The sequence below is a fragment of the Triticum dicoccoides genome, chromosome 7B (genome assembly GCF_002162155.2).
Source record: "Triticum dicoccoides isolate Atlit2015 ecotype Zavitan chromosome 7B, WEW_v2.0, whole genome shotgun sequence".
Taxonomy (NCBI): Eukaryota; Viridiplantae; Streptophyta; class Magnoliopsida; order Poales; family Poaceae; genus Triticum; species Triticum dicoccoides.
The window spans coordinates 298801315-298821903 of NC_041393.1; positions in this window are offsets into that span (position 1 = coordinate 298801315).

A 20589-nucleotide genomic window follows, 5' to 3' on the forward strand; every position below is an offset into this window, starting at 1 on the left:
CGAGAAGAGAAGCAAATGGAATGATCATGAAGCTAGCAAGGATCAAGAAGTGATCCTGAACTCCTGCTTACGTCAAACATAACCCAAAACCGTGTTCACTTCCCGGACTCCGCCGAGAAGAGACCATCATGGATACACACGCGGTTGATGCGTTTTAATTCGGATCTGGTGTCAAGTTGTCTACAACCATACATTAACAAATTCCCATCTGCCACATAACCGTGGGCACGGCTCTCAAAAGTTTATACCCTGCAAGGGTGTCCCAACTTAGCCCATGATAAGCTCTCATGATCAACGAAGGATATACCTTCTCCCAGGAAGACCTGATTAGTCTCGGAATCCCGGTTTACAAGACATTTTGACAATTGTAAAACAAGACCAGCAAAGCCTCCTGATATGCCGACAATCCCGATAGGAGCTGCACATGTCTCGTTCTCAGGGCAACACTTGATAAGTCAAGCTACGAGTAAAACCAGACCTCGAGTTTCCACGAGGTGGCCCCGCAGGCTGCTCGGTTCGGACCAGCACTTAGAGAAGCACTGGCCCCGGGGGGGCTAAAATAAAGATGACCCTCGGGTTGGCCGACCCAAGGGAAAGGTGTAGGTGGTGGTGAGGCAAATGGTAAAACCAAGGTTGGGCCTTGCTGGAGGATTTTTATTCAAAGCAAACTGTCAAGGGGGTCCCATCAATCACCCAACCGCGTAAGGAACGCAAAATCCAGGAACATAACACTGGTATGACAGAAACTAGGGCGGCAAGAGTGGAACAAAACACCAGGCATAAGGCCGAGCCTTCCACCCTTTACCAAGTATATAGATGCATTAATTAAATAAGAAATATTGTGATATCCCAACATAATCTTGTCCACCATGGGATAATCTTCAACTTCACCTGCAACTAACAATGCTATAAGAGGGGCTGAGCAAAGCGGCAACATAGCCAAGCAACGGTTTGCTAGGAAGGACGAAAAGGTTAGAGGCTGACATGGCAGTTTGGGAGGCTTGATAAAACAAGTGATAGGTAGCGCAGCATAGCGATAGAACAAAGCAACTAGCATAGCAATGATAGTAGTGAGATCCAGGGTAGCGGTCATCTTGCCTGAAATCCTGCTAGGAAGAAGAACGAGTCCATGAAGAAGATGAAGCCATGAAGACGAACCAAGCGTAGACGAACGAATCCTCACGATCGCAACGAAACGGGAACTATCGAGAGAAGCACACAACATGGTAAACACACCACACATATACAAGACATGATGCACAACCAAGCATGATGCATGACAAGGCTACATGAAGCTACTCATGGCAAGAGATGATGCATACAAGAGCAACACATCAAAGCAAGTTTAAATGAGGCCGGAAACAACATATAACAATTCCGGTAAGTCCTCATATGCAAATTTAGAAATTGGTCCAGATCTGAATAAACCTTATGTTCAAGTTTTTAAATAGCAAGTTAAAATGCACCATGATGATCTACACAAAATTCTAGTCAAGTTACATATAAAGTTCGTTTAATTCGGAGCTACGGCCTAGAAGATATGAGCAAAATAAGATAAACATGGCATTGATGCAAAATGCATACAAACATCAAGCAAACACCTCAAAACAAGGATTCAACATGATAATATGAAACTACATGCACAATCAAGCAAGTTTCATATGGAGCACACTCAAAACGGTGCAACGGTGCAACGCATACACTCCAAACAAGATATAATAACAATCTATCCAAAACAGCAACTAGGCATCTAGCAAGCATCAAAACAATATGCCACAACACCTAAACATAAAAAAAAGCCATGGACATAATGTACAGGTAAAGCATAACAAAACATGAACACTGAGCTATCTCTAGAAAACAGTAGAACATGCTCAAAAAGACATGGCAAGATTGCAAATAATAACAGTTTCAGCCTTAGCAGAAATAATATCAGGTTGCAATATTTAGAGCTATCAAACAACATGTTGCAGGAACTTAACAGAGAAAAAATAAGGCATGTCATGAATCTACTAAATGCATAGAACAAAAGTCCTGTACTGACCATGAGCCAAAAAGGATCAGAAGATAGGATGGCACCCATGTAAACATGGCAAATGATATGACAGATTCAGACATGGCAGGAACAAAGATAAGTCGGCATGTTGGTGAGCTTGTACCACTCACCAATGATTGTTAAGCTAAGCATGGGAACAACAAGTTCATAGGGTGCATGGTTCACTAGCAAAGCTCATGGCAAAACTGAACTTAATGTTAACAGGCTGACAGCAACATTATTTAGCAACTTTGGAGCAAGAATACAACAAGCTACAACAGGCTACAAATGCAACCAGGGGCATGGATGGATAGAGCATGACATGTATAACAAAACATACTTAGTGATCATCTCCAGATTATGCATAGAATGACATGTAGCAGGTTGTTTACATAGCATCATGATATAGCAGATTCAGACTAGCAAAACAGTAACAACAAGTACCCTACTTAACAAGCTCGATGGACTCACTACAAGACCCACAAAAACAAAAGGATTGCACCACTGTGAAGATGGTATGATGTATCTCAAAACACATGTAGAGCTTATGCTCATATGATGCACACATCAAATGCAACAAAAATGTCAAAACACCAAGTTCTGTTAACAGACAACAATTAACATCATATTGCACTTTTGGAACGATGATTAGGGCATCAAGATGGACTCAAACAAGCATGAAACTATGGAACAAAATGAAGATCATCTCACAATGTACATTTTGATATATCATATGCATGAATCGGAGCTACATGAATGGAGATATGGCATAGCAAAGATGCGCACATATTGTTGGAAATCTGGGACAGCAAAATTTCGAAAAAAACAGGGTGATCGTAATATAACTAAGTAGCGCACGGGCGAAGGATAGTGGGCTGCTCACCAACGGGCCTGGCCCAGTTCGGAGGAGGACGAGTCGGGCCGGTGGAGCAGTTGGGCCTGCGGGTCGGCGCGCTAGGCCGTGGCCCATGCGCGAACAGGGCCGGTCTGAGCGGGCGCTCGTCCTCCTCCCGCTCGAACAGGAAGGAGGCGGCCATGGCAGGGGACACAGCGGCGTCGATCGGCAGGGGCGCTAGGAGAAGGCCGGGGCAGGTCCGGCGAGCTGCGGAATGGGCCGATCCGGCCATGGGGGACCGGATCCGGCCGCCGGAGGGGTCGATGGCGCGGTCACGCCTTTGCAGGAGGTGGGGTCGGGGCTCCTGCAGGGAGAGGGAGAGAGAGGGGTTAGCAAGAGGGAGAGACGGGATGGAGAGGGAGGCACGGGGAGGCGGTGACCTGGGTTCGCCGGGGCGGTCGCCGGCGGGCGGCGGCGCTCCGCGAGGCCAGCGGAAGGCGGCGACGAGGAGAAGGCGGGGCGACGGGGAGGAACCCTCGCGCGGGCTGGCTCGGAGCGGGAGGTGCACGCCAGGGGCGGGCGGCAGCATGGCACGGACGGGCCGGGCGGGCCCGATATGGGCCTACAGGGCCGCGCGGTCGCAGGCGGCGCCGGGGACAAGTGGCGACATGTGATTGGAGGAGGGCGACGGTTGCGGCGGTGCTGGCCGATGAGGGTGCAACAAGTGGCGGAGTTGGGTTCGGTTGGCACAGAATGCGAGGAGGGAGGCGGCTTGAGGTAGGGGAGGGACTAGGCTGCCCAAAAATGGAAGGAAGGGGTCTATATATAGCAAAAGGGGGCTAGGGTTGGGGATTTCTATCTGTTTTCGGACCCTCGGATCATGATCGGATGGCTCCTGACTGAGGGGGGGCTAGGTAGGCTGCGGTGGGCTGTGCTAGAAAGGCCAAGGGCTGCGGGCTAGAAGAGAGAGAGGCCCAGCGGCAGTTTCGAAGACCAAAACGTCCGACGAATAAACCGACAACGGTGCCGCTACGAATGACGGTTGGGCTACCAAACGAACTCCGAATGCGACGAAATTTGGCAGGCGGTCTGTCTACACTATAATAAGACCGCACACCAAGTTCCAACCCATTCCAGGAACATTTTTATGCCACTAATAAAATAATATTTTGGAGGTGCCACGGGCGCGTGCGAGAGGTCTGGACTCCGAACGGACAACGGAGAGAACCGGGGGAACCCGAACGGATGCAAGTTTTGAAAAACATGCAGATGAAATGCAGCTGATGACATGGCAAAATGCAACACACACGCAAATGACATGGCAACAACATCGAATAACTGGAAGACACCTGGCGCATCGAATCCGGGGCGTTACGACACCCCTCCACTAACAAGAGATCTCGTCCCGAGATCTTAGGAGCGAGACGGAAGAGAGAGAAAAAAAGAAGAGGTGAAACAAGAACTCAAGAGAAGAAGCAAAGAATCGAGAGCACTCGAGAAGAAGAGAGGAACGACGAGAATGACGAGAATCGAGAGCTCACGGAATCAGATAGACTATGAAACCACTCCGGTTAGAACGATAAGAAACGAATAAGACTGAAAGGATTTAGGCAGCACTCCGGCTGAAACATGGAGGAATAAAACCTGAGCTTGCGAGGACGGAATGATACTTGATGAAGACATGAGACAAAACCTCCGGAAAGAATTGAAACAGTTGAATGAAAAGAACTGAGAAGAAAATGGCAGCTTGTGCCACGAATGAAATAGAGAGCATCTCTAGATGGAAGGTTTAAACGGAGTTGGTGAGAAAATCAACAACGAAAAGAATAAGCTTGTGGTGGTCTTATGGTAACATCTCAAGATCATAAGTTGATAGCCAGCCAAAAATGGAAATGATTGGATAGCTGAGAAGAACGATGAAATGCAAAACTCCATTTCAAAATAATATGAAGAATTAATTGCACCTCGAGAAGCAAGAAGAAGGATACTTGAGCTCCTTCGATTAGAATCTTGATGAACTCTTTGGAGAATGAATTAAATCATGACGATCCACCATGAAGAACTCCGGTAACAAAAAGGATGATTAGATAGAATGAAGGAAGAAAGAATAAGATTAAGCCTTGCAACGATTCAGGTGGAGGTTCGAGACAAGGTCACCGAGGAAACTTGGAACTCCGGAAATAAGGATGAACAACACATAACTGAGGAATTGGTAACACGAACAAACTCCGGTAGAAAAGAATTAGACACTTGGATAAAACAAGAATAAGAATTATGTTATGCGTATCCTGCATCAATTAAATTGATGAGAAGCAGTGGATTGCATACAACTTATCCGCGTTGAAAAGGATTAAGGGGGGATATAGCGCAAAACATGAGAAAGTCTTCATGAACCACCTGTAGATTGGAAAGAACGAATGGATTGAATGATAAGCAAGGAAAAAGAATCTTGAACAAACCACCGTAAGAATTTGGAAATGACTAATGAAAGAGACTGAATCACCGGGAAGAATTAGAAGAACAAATATGCTTGAGGGGATTTAGATGCAAAAGAACGCAGAGATAATGAGCTGATTAAAGAACACTTGAATGAAGCACCGGGATAAATGGATAACGGTAGCTGAAATGTGAGGACGAAGAATTCTTCTGGAACAATAGCCTTTGGTGAAAAGAAACAGAAATTAACTCCTGAAATACTCCGGATGGTTAAGAAAAGGAATATCTGACAAATGGAATAATTCGATAGGATAACAAGAAGCTGGAACTCCGAATCTTCGAGAGAACGAGCAAGATTTAGATGAAAAACTCTTCTTCGGTCTTCAAATGACAACGAGAAACACCACCAAAATTACTGAGATACTCCGGTAGAATGAAAAAGAGGAAGGGTTGAACCAAAGATGAAAAGAATTTGAAAGCGATCTTGGAGATGGCATCTGACTGATGAAATCCCTTCTTACGTCACACTTAATAGGAATTTGAGAATAACTCCGGGAGAATTAGAAGAGTCAGGTAAGATCCTGGGAAAATACCTGTGGGTTAGGGCCCACTGAAGAGAAAAATACGGTTGGAAAGGATTGTTGTAAAGATAGATGATACACCAGAACAATTGAAATATTTGAATGACGTGACAACCTCGAATTAATTGAAACACAGATGAATCTCCTGAGATGTCTTCCGAACTCCAGAATAATAAACTGGCGAGAGGCAAACGAGCAAGGAGAACACTTGATCCCAGGAAAAGAATGTGATCAACCCGAAAAAAAACTTGAATTGAGTCCACCGGAGAAGAAAAAGAGATGAAGAATCGTAATGCCCCGAGACCGACGCTCCATAAAACTTCCAGCTACTCCGAGTTTCGTCGTGTGATTTTTTTTTGTTTGGTGCATCATTTGCATTGCATCATGCCATCATGTCATTTAATTTTAAAAACTCATCTAACTAAATTGTATGGATCTTCGATCCATTTAAATCGAGTGAAGGGTGACTTCTCTTTATAAAATACCCTCCCAATATAATTAGGGAGCTATGATAAATATTCCATTCTTTAGGAATAAACCATAACACACTTACAGATTAAGTTCCATGCATTCTCTATCTCAATTCCTTGCCTCAATCTTTTGCAACAATTCTTATCTCTTTTATTGAGGCTCCTCAAGTCTCAATATTTTGGCCACTCCTAAACCTTGTCCTAGTTCAAACCATTTGAATTAAATTCAAATGAGTTTGAATTTAGATCTTGCATTTGTGCCACTTCTATTTTTCCTAGATCAAGCGCATTTTTATAAGTCCGGGAAAATAATCCCCATGCGCAAAATCTTTCCCTAACCCTCTGTTTCTTTTCGACTCTCTACTTTTTTCCGCTAGAAAATTAGAGGGAGAGAGAAGAGAGCCAGCCCAGCCGGCCTCTTAGGCCCGACCAACTAAGTCGGCCCACTTCTTTTGCTAAAGCCTAGGCCCAGCCGCCTCCGCTGATAACCCTAGCCTGATCCCCCGATCCAATCTCTCCTTCTCGTTTCCCCTCAGCGCCGTCACCTACCCTCGCCCCAGCGCCCGATCCCCTTCCTCTCCATCCCTTCCTCTCCCCTTGGTTCTCCTCCTGCGCCGCCACACGCAGAGAGCAGCGAGCAGCCTCACGGCTCTGCCACCTGCCCGGCGAGCTCGTCGCTGGCCGGACCTCCTCTGCGCCCCATCTCTCCTCCCTCTGTTCCCATCGCCCTCGCACCCGTCGCCCGTGGCCTCTTGCCTCCTCTGCTCACAGCCGCCATTGGCCGCTCCCTCCCCGACCTCCGGCTTTGTCCAGGCCATCCCCGCCGTCGCCTCTCCAGCCGCGTCGACCCACCGCCAGACCCGTGCTCGACCCCAGCATTCTCTGCTTTGCCTTCTCACCGGAGATCTCGTCCCTGCCGTCTTCTTCACCTCCTGCCCAAGACCCACCTTCGGCCTCGCCATGGTTCGCCTGTACCAGCTCCGTCCGACAAGGATGTCGCCCCGCTGCCTTCTCTTGTCGCGACCAGGATCCCCCTCTCCTCGCGCCTCTGGTAACCTCGCCACCCCATCACCCGTCATGTGCCCGCGTCCGCGCAACACCATATCTGCCGCCTCCACGCACTTCCGGTGACCTCCCTAGGCAGGGCCTTGGCAAGTTCCTTAGGCCCCTTCAGATTCATCAAGACTGGCAAGTTTGACTTCGGCGCCAAGTTCGTCTTCAAATCTGTACGACTACATCCGATGTGGATTTCGGCAAGTACCTGGAGGCCACAATGACGCCAAGTACCACGACACCCATGTTCGCCTGCAGAATGCGTACCACGACGCCGAAGGCCTTGGATACACTGGGTTGCACTACGAGATGTACCACTACCGTCGCCAAGATCGCGAGTATCTCTGCCATCGCCGTGAACGACTACTTCCACGACGTCTGCGAACCACTACTTCCACTATCGTCGTGAGAACGACTATTTCCACTACGGCATGTGTACCACTACTTCCTTCATCGAACTCGACCCGCTCCAAAACGCACGCTACAAAGGTATAACCGCCGAGACAACCTTCCGAGAATGCATGTTGTATGAGATGAAACATATGTTTGCATCGTGCCCGTTTGCTTCATGCATGTTCCTCCTTGTTTGCCATGCCGTCGACCCGTGGGAACCCGGTAAACGCGAGCACCCCACCATCCTTGCTTGACACGCTCACGGCCACTTCTTTTGCACCGGTATCTCCGTGAGCTACCGGAACCGATATGTTGCTCTGACATCATTTTCGGATTCGTTGCCATGGCACCCCTTTCGTTCATGATAACAACAATTAAAATGTTTAAAATTGTTGTTTGCGTTAAATTGCTAAATAACATATGGGAATGTTCGGAATTGTTGTTTATTGTTCCCGGCCTCACTTAAACTTGCCTAGATAGGTAGTTTAATTATGTTTCCCTCTTGCCATGTTTATAACAACATGTAACATTGTTGTGTTCCTAAATGAGAGTGAACTAAATAACTCGAATGTGGTGTCTTGTCAATATGCAACTGTTGCATATTGAGCTCCACTTAACTTGTAGTATAGTTTATTGCACTTTGCCATGCCATGCCTCATTAAACCGGACATGCATCATACTTGATTGTGCATCATGCCATGATTATTCTTGTATGTTTACCATGTTGTTTGCTTCTTTCCGGTTTGCTTATCTCGTTAGCTTTGGTTGCGTTCCGAAGTTGTGAAGATCCGTTCGACTATGTGGGTTCGTCTTCTTCTTGGACTCGTTCTTCTTCCTGGCGGGATCTCAGGCAAGATGACCATTACCCTCGATATCACTTCTATCTTTGCTTGCTAGGTGCTTCGTTCTATCACTATGCTGCGCTACCTATCACTTGTTTACCATGCCTCCCATATTGCCATGTCATCCTCTAACCTTTTCACCCTTCATAGCAAACCGTTGTTTGGCTATGTTACTGCTTTGGCTCAGCCCCTCTTATAGTGTTGTTAGTTGCAGGTGAAGTTGAAGATTGCTCCATGACGGACAGGATTATGTTGGGATATCACAATATCTCTTATTTAATTAATGCATCTATATACTTAGTAAAGGGTGGATGGCTCAGCCTTATGCCTGGTGTTTTGTTCCACTCTTGCCACCCCTAGTTTCCGTCATATCGGTGTTATGTTCCTTGATTTTGCGTTCCTTACACGGTTGGGTGATTGACCCCCTTGACAGTTCGCTTTGAATAAAACTCCTCCAGGAAGGCCCAACCTTGGTTTTAACATTTGCCACCTAAGCCTTTTTCCCTTGGGTTCTGCAGACTCAAGGGTCATCTTTTTTTTAACCCCCCCGGGCCAGTGCTCCTTCGAGTGTTGGTCCGAACCGAGCAGCCTGCGAGGCCACCTCAGGGAAACTTCAGATCTGGTTTTACTCATAGCTTGACTTATCTGGTGTGCCCTGAGAACGAGGTACGTGCGACTCCTATCGGGATTTGTCGGCACATCGGGCGGCTTTGCTTGTCTTGTTTTACCATTGTCGAAATGTCTTGTAACCGGGATTCCGAGTCTAATTGGGTCTTCCTGGGAGAAGGAATATCCTTCGTTGACCGTGAGAGCTTGTGATGGGCTAAGTTGGGACACCCCTGCAGGGTATAAACTTTCGAGAGTCGTGCCGGCGGTTATGTGGCAAATGGGAATTTGTTAATGTCTGGTTGTAGAGAACTTGACACCATATCCGATTTAAAACGCATCAACCGCGTGTGTAGCTGTGATGGCCTCTTTTCGGCAGAGTCCGGGAAGTGAACACGGTTTTGGGTTATGTTTGACGTAATTAGGAGTTCAGGATCACTTCTTGATCATTGCTAACTTCATGACCGTTCTGTTTGCTTCTCTTCTCGCTCTTATTTGCGTATGTTAGCCACCATATCATGCTTAGTCATTGTTGCAACCTCACCACTTTACCCCTTCCTTTCCCATAAGCTTAAATAGTCTTGATCTCGCGGGTTTTGAGATTGCTGAGTCCTCGTGACTCACAAGATACTATCACAATAGTTGCAGGTGCCGATGATACCAGTGCAGGTGATGCAACCGAGCTCAGATGGGAGCTCAACGAAGACCTTGGTCGTTGTTATGTATCATTTCATGTTGATCATTAGTGGAGCCCAGTTGGGACGATCGGGGATCTAGCAGTTGGGTTATCTTCTTTTCTTTTAGCTTCGTCCGTAGTCGGACTATGTGTGTGCTCTGAATGATGTATGAATTATATGTTCATTGTGTGAAGTGTCGATTCTAAGCCAACTCTTTATCCCATTCTTATTCATTACATGGGATTGTGTGAAGATGACCCTTCTTGCGACAAAACCACCATGCAGTTATGCCTCTAAGTCGTGCTTTGACACGTGGGAGATATAGCCACATCGTGGGTGCTACAAGTTGGTAATCAGAGCCATCCCCGACTTAGGAGCCCCCCTGCTTGATCGAATCGTTGGCGTTGTTGAGTCTAGAACAAAAAAATGTTTTGAGTCTTAGGATTATATATATCGGAGAGTAGGATTCTTTTTACTCCTCAGTCCCTTCATCGCTCTAGTGAGGTCTCCTGACGTAGATGTTTTGACTTTCCTCTCCTCAAATTTCACTAAAAAAAATTTTTGGATCACGCGGGTATCTTGGAATCGTTCCGATATTCTTATGACGAGAACATTTTTCTTGGTGCCTCCTGACATTTAGGGGTTATGGCAGTGTCCCGGGGAGTTGAGCTCCGAGGTGTTGTCGTCATAATTTTATCGTTGCAATTCTGGAATACCTGAGTTTTGCTGATATCGAAAATCTCTTTTATGCAGTTGTTGGTGAGATAACCTTGACGCCACCCAGTACTGGGGCGGGAGTTCAGGAGTATTGCCATAGCTCGTATAACGGATGCTTTTCGAAGGTTGAGGTACACGATTTCTGGAGTTTTGTTGGTTATGTGTTGACGGATGGATACAGCTGGATGTAGGGATTGTTAGTTTTGGGTGAGATATATTGCTTCCCATGTATCCCCAACACCAAATTGCATAAAGTTTCGGGAATTTTATAGGTGGGAATTCAAGTAGCTCCTAGAATATCTTTTCGACAGATGCATGATATGAGATTGGGGTTCGACGTCTAGTGGTCTGCCTATCCACGGTCGTTTTTACAGTGGTCTCGTTGTGTCTTAAAGAACCCTTGGCTATGCTAGTTCGGGGACGCTTTGTATGTCATGTGCACTGCCTTGTACATGATGGTGCTGTACGATCGAGCCCGTGTGGGCCTCACCACGAAAACTTCGGACGAAATCTCTATCATATGTTTTTTTCGGCTTATTCTGCAAGCCAAACCCTTTGTTTTGTTTTATTTGTGGTATTCGAGTTGCTTCAATGTCAAGTGTTGATTCCATACCTTTCCTAAACGGTGTTCTCATATTGCTATGTGAATACTAATCCTTCTTGATCATCGAGGTCGTCATGTTAATTCTTTTTCAACCGGCGTGCTTCTCTTCAAGTGAATCCGACCATTTCAACATTTGCGAGATCAATTCTATGTTTTCTCAATGGTGTTTGTTTCATCTGTCCCAAGTTGTCCTTGTTTTCCCGCCCTCCCACCCTTTTCTTCAAGGACTCATATATTTTAATCAAGTATCCATTTATTCACGTGAAGTCTCTTCACTCTTTTCAACCAATGTTGTTATCCAGTGATTCTTATGAAGATACTAACGGAGATTCAAGTTCATTACTCTTCATCTATTTTCTTCTCCGATGGATTAATTTCAAGTTTTGGTGTTGATCATGTCTCTTCCTTTTGTTTCACATATCTTCCCATGTGAAATTCTTATCCAAGGCTCTCTTATTTATTCACCTTGCCCAGTTCTTATCCAGAGTGTTGAAGATATCTTGCAAGATTCGTGTTTCCATTCTCAATCCGTTCAAGTTATTTTGAGGTTGTTATCTCATTCAAGCCATTTAATTCAACCGGTGCAATCCCCCCTTTCAATCAATCATTCAATGGTGTATCTTTTAGTGGGCCCTAACCCACAGGTCTTTTTCCAAGATCTTACATGACTCTTCTAACTTATCCGGGGCGATTCTCAAATTCTTTCAAAGTTTGACATAAGAATGATTACTCAACAGTCAAATGTATCCTCCAAGTTCGCTTTCATATTCTTTTCATCGCTGGTTCAACCTTTTTGCTCTTCATTCCGGAGTACCTCAACAAGTCATGGTGGTGTTTCTCCTCGTCTTTCTCTGCATTTGAAGACCGAAGAAGAGTTTCTCTTCAATCCTTACCCTTTCTTCCAAAGATGCTTAGTTCAAGCTTGCCGCCATCCTCTCATAATTGTTTTTTCGATTGTGAGAGTTCTTTTCACCCATCCAGAGCAATTCAGGAGTCTCTTTTGTTTGATTCTCCGGAGCCCATCATCTCAGAATTATTCATTCTTAGCTTTCAGCTCTCATTCTCCAAATCTTACCGGTGAATCGTTCAAATATCCTCTAATCAGTTCATGATCTCTTCATTCTCTTGTATCTACATTCTCTTAAGTATCTTCATTCGTTTTCCAAATCTTCCCAGCGAATTGTGCCTTTGCTATTTTCATTTTCAATTCTTACTGTGGTTCATTCAAGATTTCTCTTCCTTCATTATCATATCAATTAATTCGTTGTTTCAATCCTACCGGTGGTTTGTTGAAGACCTTCTCAAGTTTACGCTATATCTCTCTTAATCCTTCTACGAGAATAAGTAGTATGCCAAATCCGTTGCTTGTCATCAATTTAAATTGGTGAAGGATACGCATAACGTAATTCTTATTATTGTTTCATCCAAGTGATCTAGTTTCCTCTTTCCAAAGTTGTTCATCATGTCATTTTTCTCAGTTCGAGATGCTTCATCTTTTCTTTTCCGGAGTTCCAAGTTTTCCGCATTATCTCGTCGCGAAGCTCCATCTAAATCATCGCAACGCTTCACCTTGTGTTTTCAACTTCTCTTTCTTTCTATCATCCTTTCATTATTGGAGTTCTTCATGGAGGCTCTACATGGTGGTTCGTCAAGGATTCCTTTCATTCTTCAATTGTTCTTCAAGTTTTCTCTCGAAGTTATGATCCGCCAGGCTATACTCAGAAATAAACATGGTGCCCAACACATGTTTTTTTCCGGAGGAGTTCAAGTATTCTTCTTCTTGCATTCCAAACTGCAATTCTTTCTACCTTATCTTTTGAGGTGGTGTTATGTCACTCTTGACAATTTGATTCATGTTTCATGATTCATATTGTTGTCAAGAATGAGGTATTTTAAATCCATCAATCTCTTCGTTGGAGTTATCATGGTATAGATTTCACTTAAAGCCTTCACTAAGGAATGTTGCTAATTGTGGTGTCTATAGATAATCCAAGTTTCCACCTATTCTCTCGGTGAAGAACTTTTTTATCTCTTTGGTGTTCTCAGTCAAAGCAATTGTTTCCGTTAGTGGCCGGTTGTCACCTCATAATTTTGAGATGTTTTCCGTAAGCCCACAACAAGCTTATCCTTCCGTTGTTGATAATCCAACAACTCCGTTTTTCCTGTAAGCGTTCTCTTCCAAGATCAAGTTTTCCTCCGTTCATTCCATGCCATTCATTCATTTCTTCCAGAGGAATTGTGATGTTGTGTTCTTCACCCATCACCTTGTTTTGTCAAGTTCATGTTATTTTCTTGCTTATCCATTTAATTGGAGTGTTGTGTTCTCATTCAAGTTCATTCATCTTATCAAGTTTTGCCTCTCTTTTCAACCTGAGTGCTGTTTGAAATCCTTCTTACCCATTGTGCCATTCTTTCAATAGTTCCGGAGGCAACGTGTTGTTGTTTTCATCAAGTATCATCCCATCTTCTCAAGTCCATGTCATATTCCTTCCATGTTCAACCGGAGTGCTGCCCGAATTCTTCCTCTCTCATCTTGTTTTAACCGGAGTGGTTTCGAATTTTATCTTGTCCATTAAACTCTTGATTCATGTCTTTGCAACCTTCAAGTTCTCGTAATATTCCTTGTTCCTCTTTTCTAACGGATTGTTTGCAATCTCGTTCCTCTCTGTTGTACTCTTTCTTTTAAATTGGTCAACCTACCAAGGCTCATGGTTTCACTCGTTCGTCAAAGAAGCAACTTGGTTTTACCTCTTGCTCTTCCGCTTCCCTTCGGTGCCATCCTAGATCTCGGGACGAGATCCTCTTGTGGTGGTGGACGAGATCCTCTTCGGCGCCAAGTTCGTCTTCAAATCTGTACGACTACATCCGATGTGGATTTCGGCAAGTACCTAGAGGCCACAATGATGCCAAGTACCACGACACCCACGTTCGCCTGCAGAATGCGTACCACTATGCCGAAGACCTTGGGCACACCGGGTTCCACTACGAGATGTACCACTACCGTCGCCAAGATCGCGAGTATCTCTACCGTCGCCGTGAATGACTACTTCCACGACATCTGTGAACCACTACTTCCACTACCGTCGCGAGAACGACTACTTCCACTACGGCCTGTGTACCACTACTTCCTTCGTCGAACTCGACCCGCTCCGAAACGCATGCTTCAAAGGTATAACCGCCGAGACGACCTCCCGAGAATGCATGTTGTATGATATGAAATGTATGTTTGCATCGTGCCCGTTTGCTTCATGCACGTTCCTCCTCGTTTGCCATGCCGTCGACCTGTGGGAACCCGATAAATGGGAGCACCCCACCATCCTTGCTTGATACGCTCACGGCCACTTCTTTTGCACCGGTATCTCCGTGAGCTACCGGAACCGATATGTTGCTATGACATCATTTTCGGATTCGTTGCCATGGCACCCCTTTTGTTCCACCACGGTGACAAATGCTTCATAACATGCTCATGTCAACATTATCATAAAATTGCATAAAACTTGCATATGTCATCCGCATCATGATAACAACAATTAAAATGTTTAAAATTGTTGTTTGCGTTAAGTTGCTAAATAACATATGGGAATGTTCAGAATTGTTGTTTGTTGTTTTCGGCCTCACTTAAACTTGCCTAGATAGGTAGTTTAATTATGTTTCACTATTGCCATGTTTATAACAACATGTAATATTGTTGTGTTCCTAAACGAGAGCGAACTAAATAACTCGAATGTGGTGTCTTGTCAATATGCAACTCGTTGCATATTGATCTCCACTTAACTTGTAGTATAGTTTGTTGCACTTTGCCATGCCATGCCTCATTAAACCGGACATGCATCATACTTGATTGTGCATCATGCCATGATTATGCTTGTGTGTTTACCATGTTGTTTGCTTCTTTCCGGTTTGCTTCTCTCGTTAGCTTTGGTTTCGTTCAGAAGTTGTGAGGATTCGTTCGACTACGTGGGTTCGTCTTATTCTTGGACTCGTTCTTCTTCCTTGCGGGATCTCAGCCAAGATGACCATTACCCTCAATATCACTTCTATCTTTGCTTGCTAGTTGCTTCGTTCTATCCCTATGTTGCGCTACCTATCACTTGTTTACCATGCCTCTCATATTGCCATGTCAGCCTCTAACCTTTTCACCCTTCCTAGCAAACCGTTGTTTGGCTATGTTACCGCTTTGGCTCAGCCCCTCTTAGAGCGTTGTTAGTTGCAGGTGAAGTTGAAGATTGCTCCATGACGGACAGGATTATGTTGGGATATCACAATATCTCTTATTTAATTAATGCATCTATATACTTGGTAAAGGGTGGAAGGCTCGGCCTTATGCCTGGTGTTTTGTTCCACTCATGCCGCCCCTAGTTTCCGTCATACCGGTGTTATGTTCCTTGATTTTGCGTTCCTTACATAGTTGGGTGATTTATGGGACCCCCTTGACAGTTCACTTTGAATAAAACTCCTCCAGCAAGGCCCAACCTTGGTTTTAACATTTGCCACCTAAGCCTTTTTCCCTTGGGTTCTGCAGACTCAAGGGTCATCCTTTTTTAACCCCCCCGGGCCAGTGCTCCTTCCACTGTTGGTCCGAACCGAGCAGCTTGCGGGCCACCTCGGGGAAACTTGAGGTCTTGTTTTACTCATAGCTTGACTTATCCAGTGTGCCCTGAGAACGAGGTACGTGCGACTCCTATCCGGATTTGTTGGTACATCGGGCGGCTTTGCTGGTCTTGTTTTACCATTGTCGAAATGTCTTGTAACCGGGATTCTGAGTCTGATCGGGTCTTCCTGGGAGAAGGAATATCCTTTGTTGACCGTGAGAGCTTGTGATGGGCTAAGTTGGGACACCCCTGCAGGGTATAAACTTTCGAGAGCCATGCTCACGGTTATGTGGCAGATGGGAATTTGTTAATGTCCGGTTGTAGAGAACTTGACACCAGATCCGATTTAAAACGCATCAACCGCGTGTGTAGCCATGATGGTCTCTTTTCGGCGGAGTCCGGGAAGTGAACACGGTTTTGGGTTATGTTTGACGTAAGTAGGAGTTCAGGATCACTTCTTGATCATTGCTAGCTTCACGACCGTTCCATTTGCTTCTCTTCTCGCTCTTATTTGCGTATGTTAGCCACCATATCATGCATAGTCGCTGCTGCAACCTCACCACTTTACCCCTTCCTTTCCCATAAGCTTAAATAGTCTTGATCTCGTGGGTTTTGAGATTGCTGAGTCCTCATGACTCACCAGATACTATCACAACAGTTGTAGGTGCCGATGATACCAGTGCAGGTGATGCAACTGAGCTCAGATGGGAGCTCAATGAAGACCTTGGTCATTGCTACGGATCGTTTCATGTTGATCAGTAGTGGAGCCCAGTTGGGACGATCGGGGATCTAGCAGTTGGGCTATCTTCTTTTCTTTTGGCTTCGTCCGTAGTCGGACTATGTGTGTGCTCTGAATGATGTATGAATTATATGTTCATTGTGTGAAGTGGCGATTGTAAGCTAACTCTTTATCCCATTCTTATTCATTACATAGGATTGTGTGAAGATGACCCTTCTTGCGACAAAACCACCATGCGGTTATGCCTCTAAGTCGTGCTTCGACACGTGGGAGATATAGCCGCATCATGGGTGTTACAAGAATGTCGAACAAAACGAGAATTCACCGGTTGAAAGAATTGAGGGAAGACTAAAGAGGCTCCGCACGAATGAAATAGCTTCTCGAATAAAGGCTCAGGCTCTAGGAAGAAAAGGGGTGGGAGGGCGGGAAAAACAAAGACAACTGGAACAACGAATAATTGAATAGAGAAACACCGATTGAAATGATTGAGGAAAGAAAGCAAAGGCTTCACACGAGTATCAAGACTACCAAAGCATAATGGGTATGGAAAGGAGTAAAGTGGTGAGGTTGCAGCAGCGACTAAGCAGATATGGTGGCTAACATACGCAAATAAGAGCGAGAAGAGAAGCAAATGGAACGATCGTGAAGCTACCAAGGATCAAGAAGTGATCCTGAACTCCTGCTTACGTCAAACATAACCCAAAACCGTGTTCACTTCCCGGACTCCGCCGAGAAGAGACCATCATGGCTACACACGCGGTTGATGCATTTTAATTCGGATCTGGTGTCAAGTTATCTACAACTGGACATTAACAAATTCCCATCTGCCACATAACCGCGGGCACCGCTCTCGAAAGTTTATACCCTGCAGGGGTGTCCCAACTTAGCCCATGATAAGCTCTCGCGATCAACGAAGGATATACCTTCTCCCAGGAAGACCCGATCAGTCTCGGAATCCCGGTTTACAAGACATTTCGATAACGGTAAAACAAGACCAGCAAAGCCGCCCGATGCGCCGACAATCCTGATAGGAGCTGCACATATCTCGTTCTCAGGGCAACACCAGATAAGTCAAGCTATGAGTAAAACCAAACCTCGAGTTTCCCCGAGGTGTCCCCACAGGCTGCTCGGTTCGGACCAGCACTTAGAGAAGCACTGGCCCGGGGGGGCTAAAATAAAGATGAGCCTCGGGTTGGCCGACCCAAGGGAAAGGTGTAGGTGGTGGTGAGGCAAATGGTAAAACCAAGGTTGGGCCTTGCTGGAGGAGTTTTATTCAAAGTGAACTGTCAAGGGGGTCCCATAAATCACCCAACCACGTAAGGAACGCAAAATCCAGGAACATAACACCTACGGAAACTAGGGAGGCAAGAGTGGAACAAAACACCAGGCATAAGGCCAAGCCTTCCACCCTTTACCAAGTATATAGATGGATTAATTAAATAAGAGATATTGTGATATCCCAACATAATCCTGTCCACCATGGAGCAATCTTCAACTTCACCTGCAACTAACAACTCTATAAGAGGGGCAGAGCAAAGCGGTAACATAGCCAAGCAACGGTTTGCTAGGAAGGACGAAAAGGTTAGAGACTGACATGGCAGTTTGGTAGGCTTGATAAAACAAGTGATAGGTAGCATAGCATAGCGATAGAACGATGCAACTAGCATAGCAATGATAGTAGTGAGATCCAGGGTTGCGGTCATCTTGCCTGAAATCCCTCTAGGAAGAAGAATGAGTCCATGAAGAAGATGAAGTCATGAAGACGAACCAAGCGTAGACGAACGAATCCGCACGATCGCAACGAAACGAGAACTATCGAGAGAAGCACACAACATGATAAACACACCACGCATATACAAGACATGATGCACAACCAAGCATGATGCACGACAAGGCTACATGAAGCTACTCATGGCAAGAGATGATGCATACAAGAGCAACACATCAAAGCAAGTTTAAATGAGGCCGGAAACAACATATAACAATTCCGGTAAGTCCTCATGCAAATTTCGAAATTGGTACAGATCTGAATAAACCTTATGTTCAAGTTGTTAAACAAGAAGTTAAAATGCACCATGATGATCTACACGAAATTCTAGTCAAGTTACATATAAAGTTCGTTTAATTCGGAGCTATGGCCTAGAAGATATGAGCAAAACAAGATAAACATGGCATTGATGCAAAATGCATACAAACATCAAGCAAACACCTCAAAACAAGGATTCAACATGATAATATGAAAATACATGCACAATCAAGCAAGTTTCATATAGAGCACACTCAAAACGAAGCAACGGTGCAACGCATACACTCCAAACAAGATATAATAACAATCTGTCCAAAACAGCAACTGGGCATCTAGCAAGCATCAAAACAATATGCTACATCACCTCAACATAAAAACAAAAGCCATGGACATGATGTACAGGTAAAGCATAACAAAACATGAACACTGAACTATCTCTAGAAAACACTAGAACATGCTCAAAAAACATGGCAAGATTGCAAATAATAACAGTTTCAGGCTTAGCAGAAATAACATCAGGTTGCAATGTTTAGAGCTATCAAACAACATGTTACAGGTACTTAACATAGCAAAAGTAAGGCATGGCATGAATCTACTAAATGCATAGAACAAAAGTCCTTTACTGACCATCAGCCAAAAAGAATCATAAGATATGATGGCACCCATGTAAACATGGCAAATGATATGACAAATTCAAACATGGCAGGAACCACAATAAGTAGGCATGTTGGTGAGCTTGTACCACTCACCATAGAGCAATACATGGCATGACAAGGCAACCAGAAGTAAGAAGACATATTTATGAAACTAAGAACGGCAAGAACAAGTTCATAGGGTGCATGGATCACTAGCAAACCTCATGGCAAAACTGAACTTAATGTGAACTGGCTGACAACAACATTATTTAGCAACTTTGGAGCAAGAATACAACAAGCTACAGCAGGCTATAAATGCAACCAGGGGCATGGATGGATATATCATGACATGTATAAAAAACATACTTAGTGATCATCTCCAGATTATGCATAGAATGACTTGTAGCAGCAGGTTTACATAGCATCATGATATAGCAGATTCAGACTAGCAAAACAGTAACGGCAAGTACCCTACTTAACAAGCTCGATGCACTTACTACAAGACCCACAAAAACACAAGGATTGCACCACTATGAAGATGGTATGATGTAGCTCAAAACACATGTAGAGCTCATGCTCATATGATGCACACATCAAATGCAACAAAAATGTCAAAACACCAAGTTCTGTTAACAGACAGCAGTTAACATCATATAGCACTCTTGCAATGATGATTAGGGCATCAAGATGGACTCAAACAAGCATGGCACAATGGATCAAAATGAAGAGCATCTCACAATGATCATTTTGATATATCATATGCATGAATCAGAGCTACATGCCTGGAGATATGGCATAGCAAAGATGCGCACATATTGTTGGAAATCTGGGACTTGGCCAAATTTCGAAAAAAACAGGGTGAGTGTAATATAACTAAGTAGCGCATGGGCGAAGGATAGTGGGCTGCTCACCAACGGGCCTGGCCCAGTTCGGAGGAGGACAAGTCGGGCCGGTGGAGCAGTTGGGCCTGCGGGTCGGCGTGCTAGGCCGTGGCCCATGCGCGAACGGGGCCGGTCTGAGCGGGCGGCGCTCATCCTCCTCCCGCTCAAACAGGAAGGAGGCGGCCATGGCAAGGGACCCGGCGGCGCCGGTCGGCAGGGGCGCGAGGAGGGGGCCGGGGCAGGTCCGGCGAGCTGTGGAACGGGCCGATCCGGCCATGGGAGACCGGATCCGGCCGCCGGAGGGGTCAGCGGCGAGGTCATGCCTTCGCAAACGGCAGGGTCGGGGCTCCTGCAGGGAGAGGGAGAGAGAGGGGTTAGCGAGAGGGAGAGACGGGGTGGAGAGGGAGGCACAGGGAGGCGGCGACCTGGGTTCGCCGGGGCGGTCGCCGGCGGGCGGCTGCGCTCCG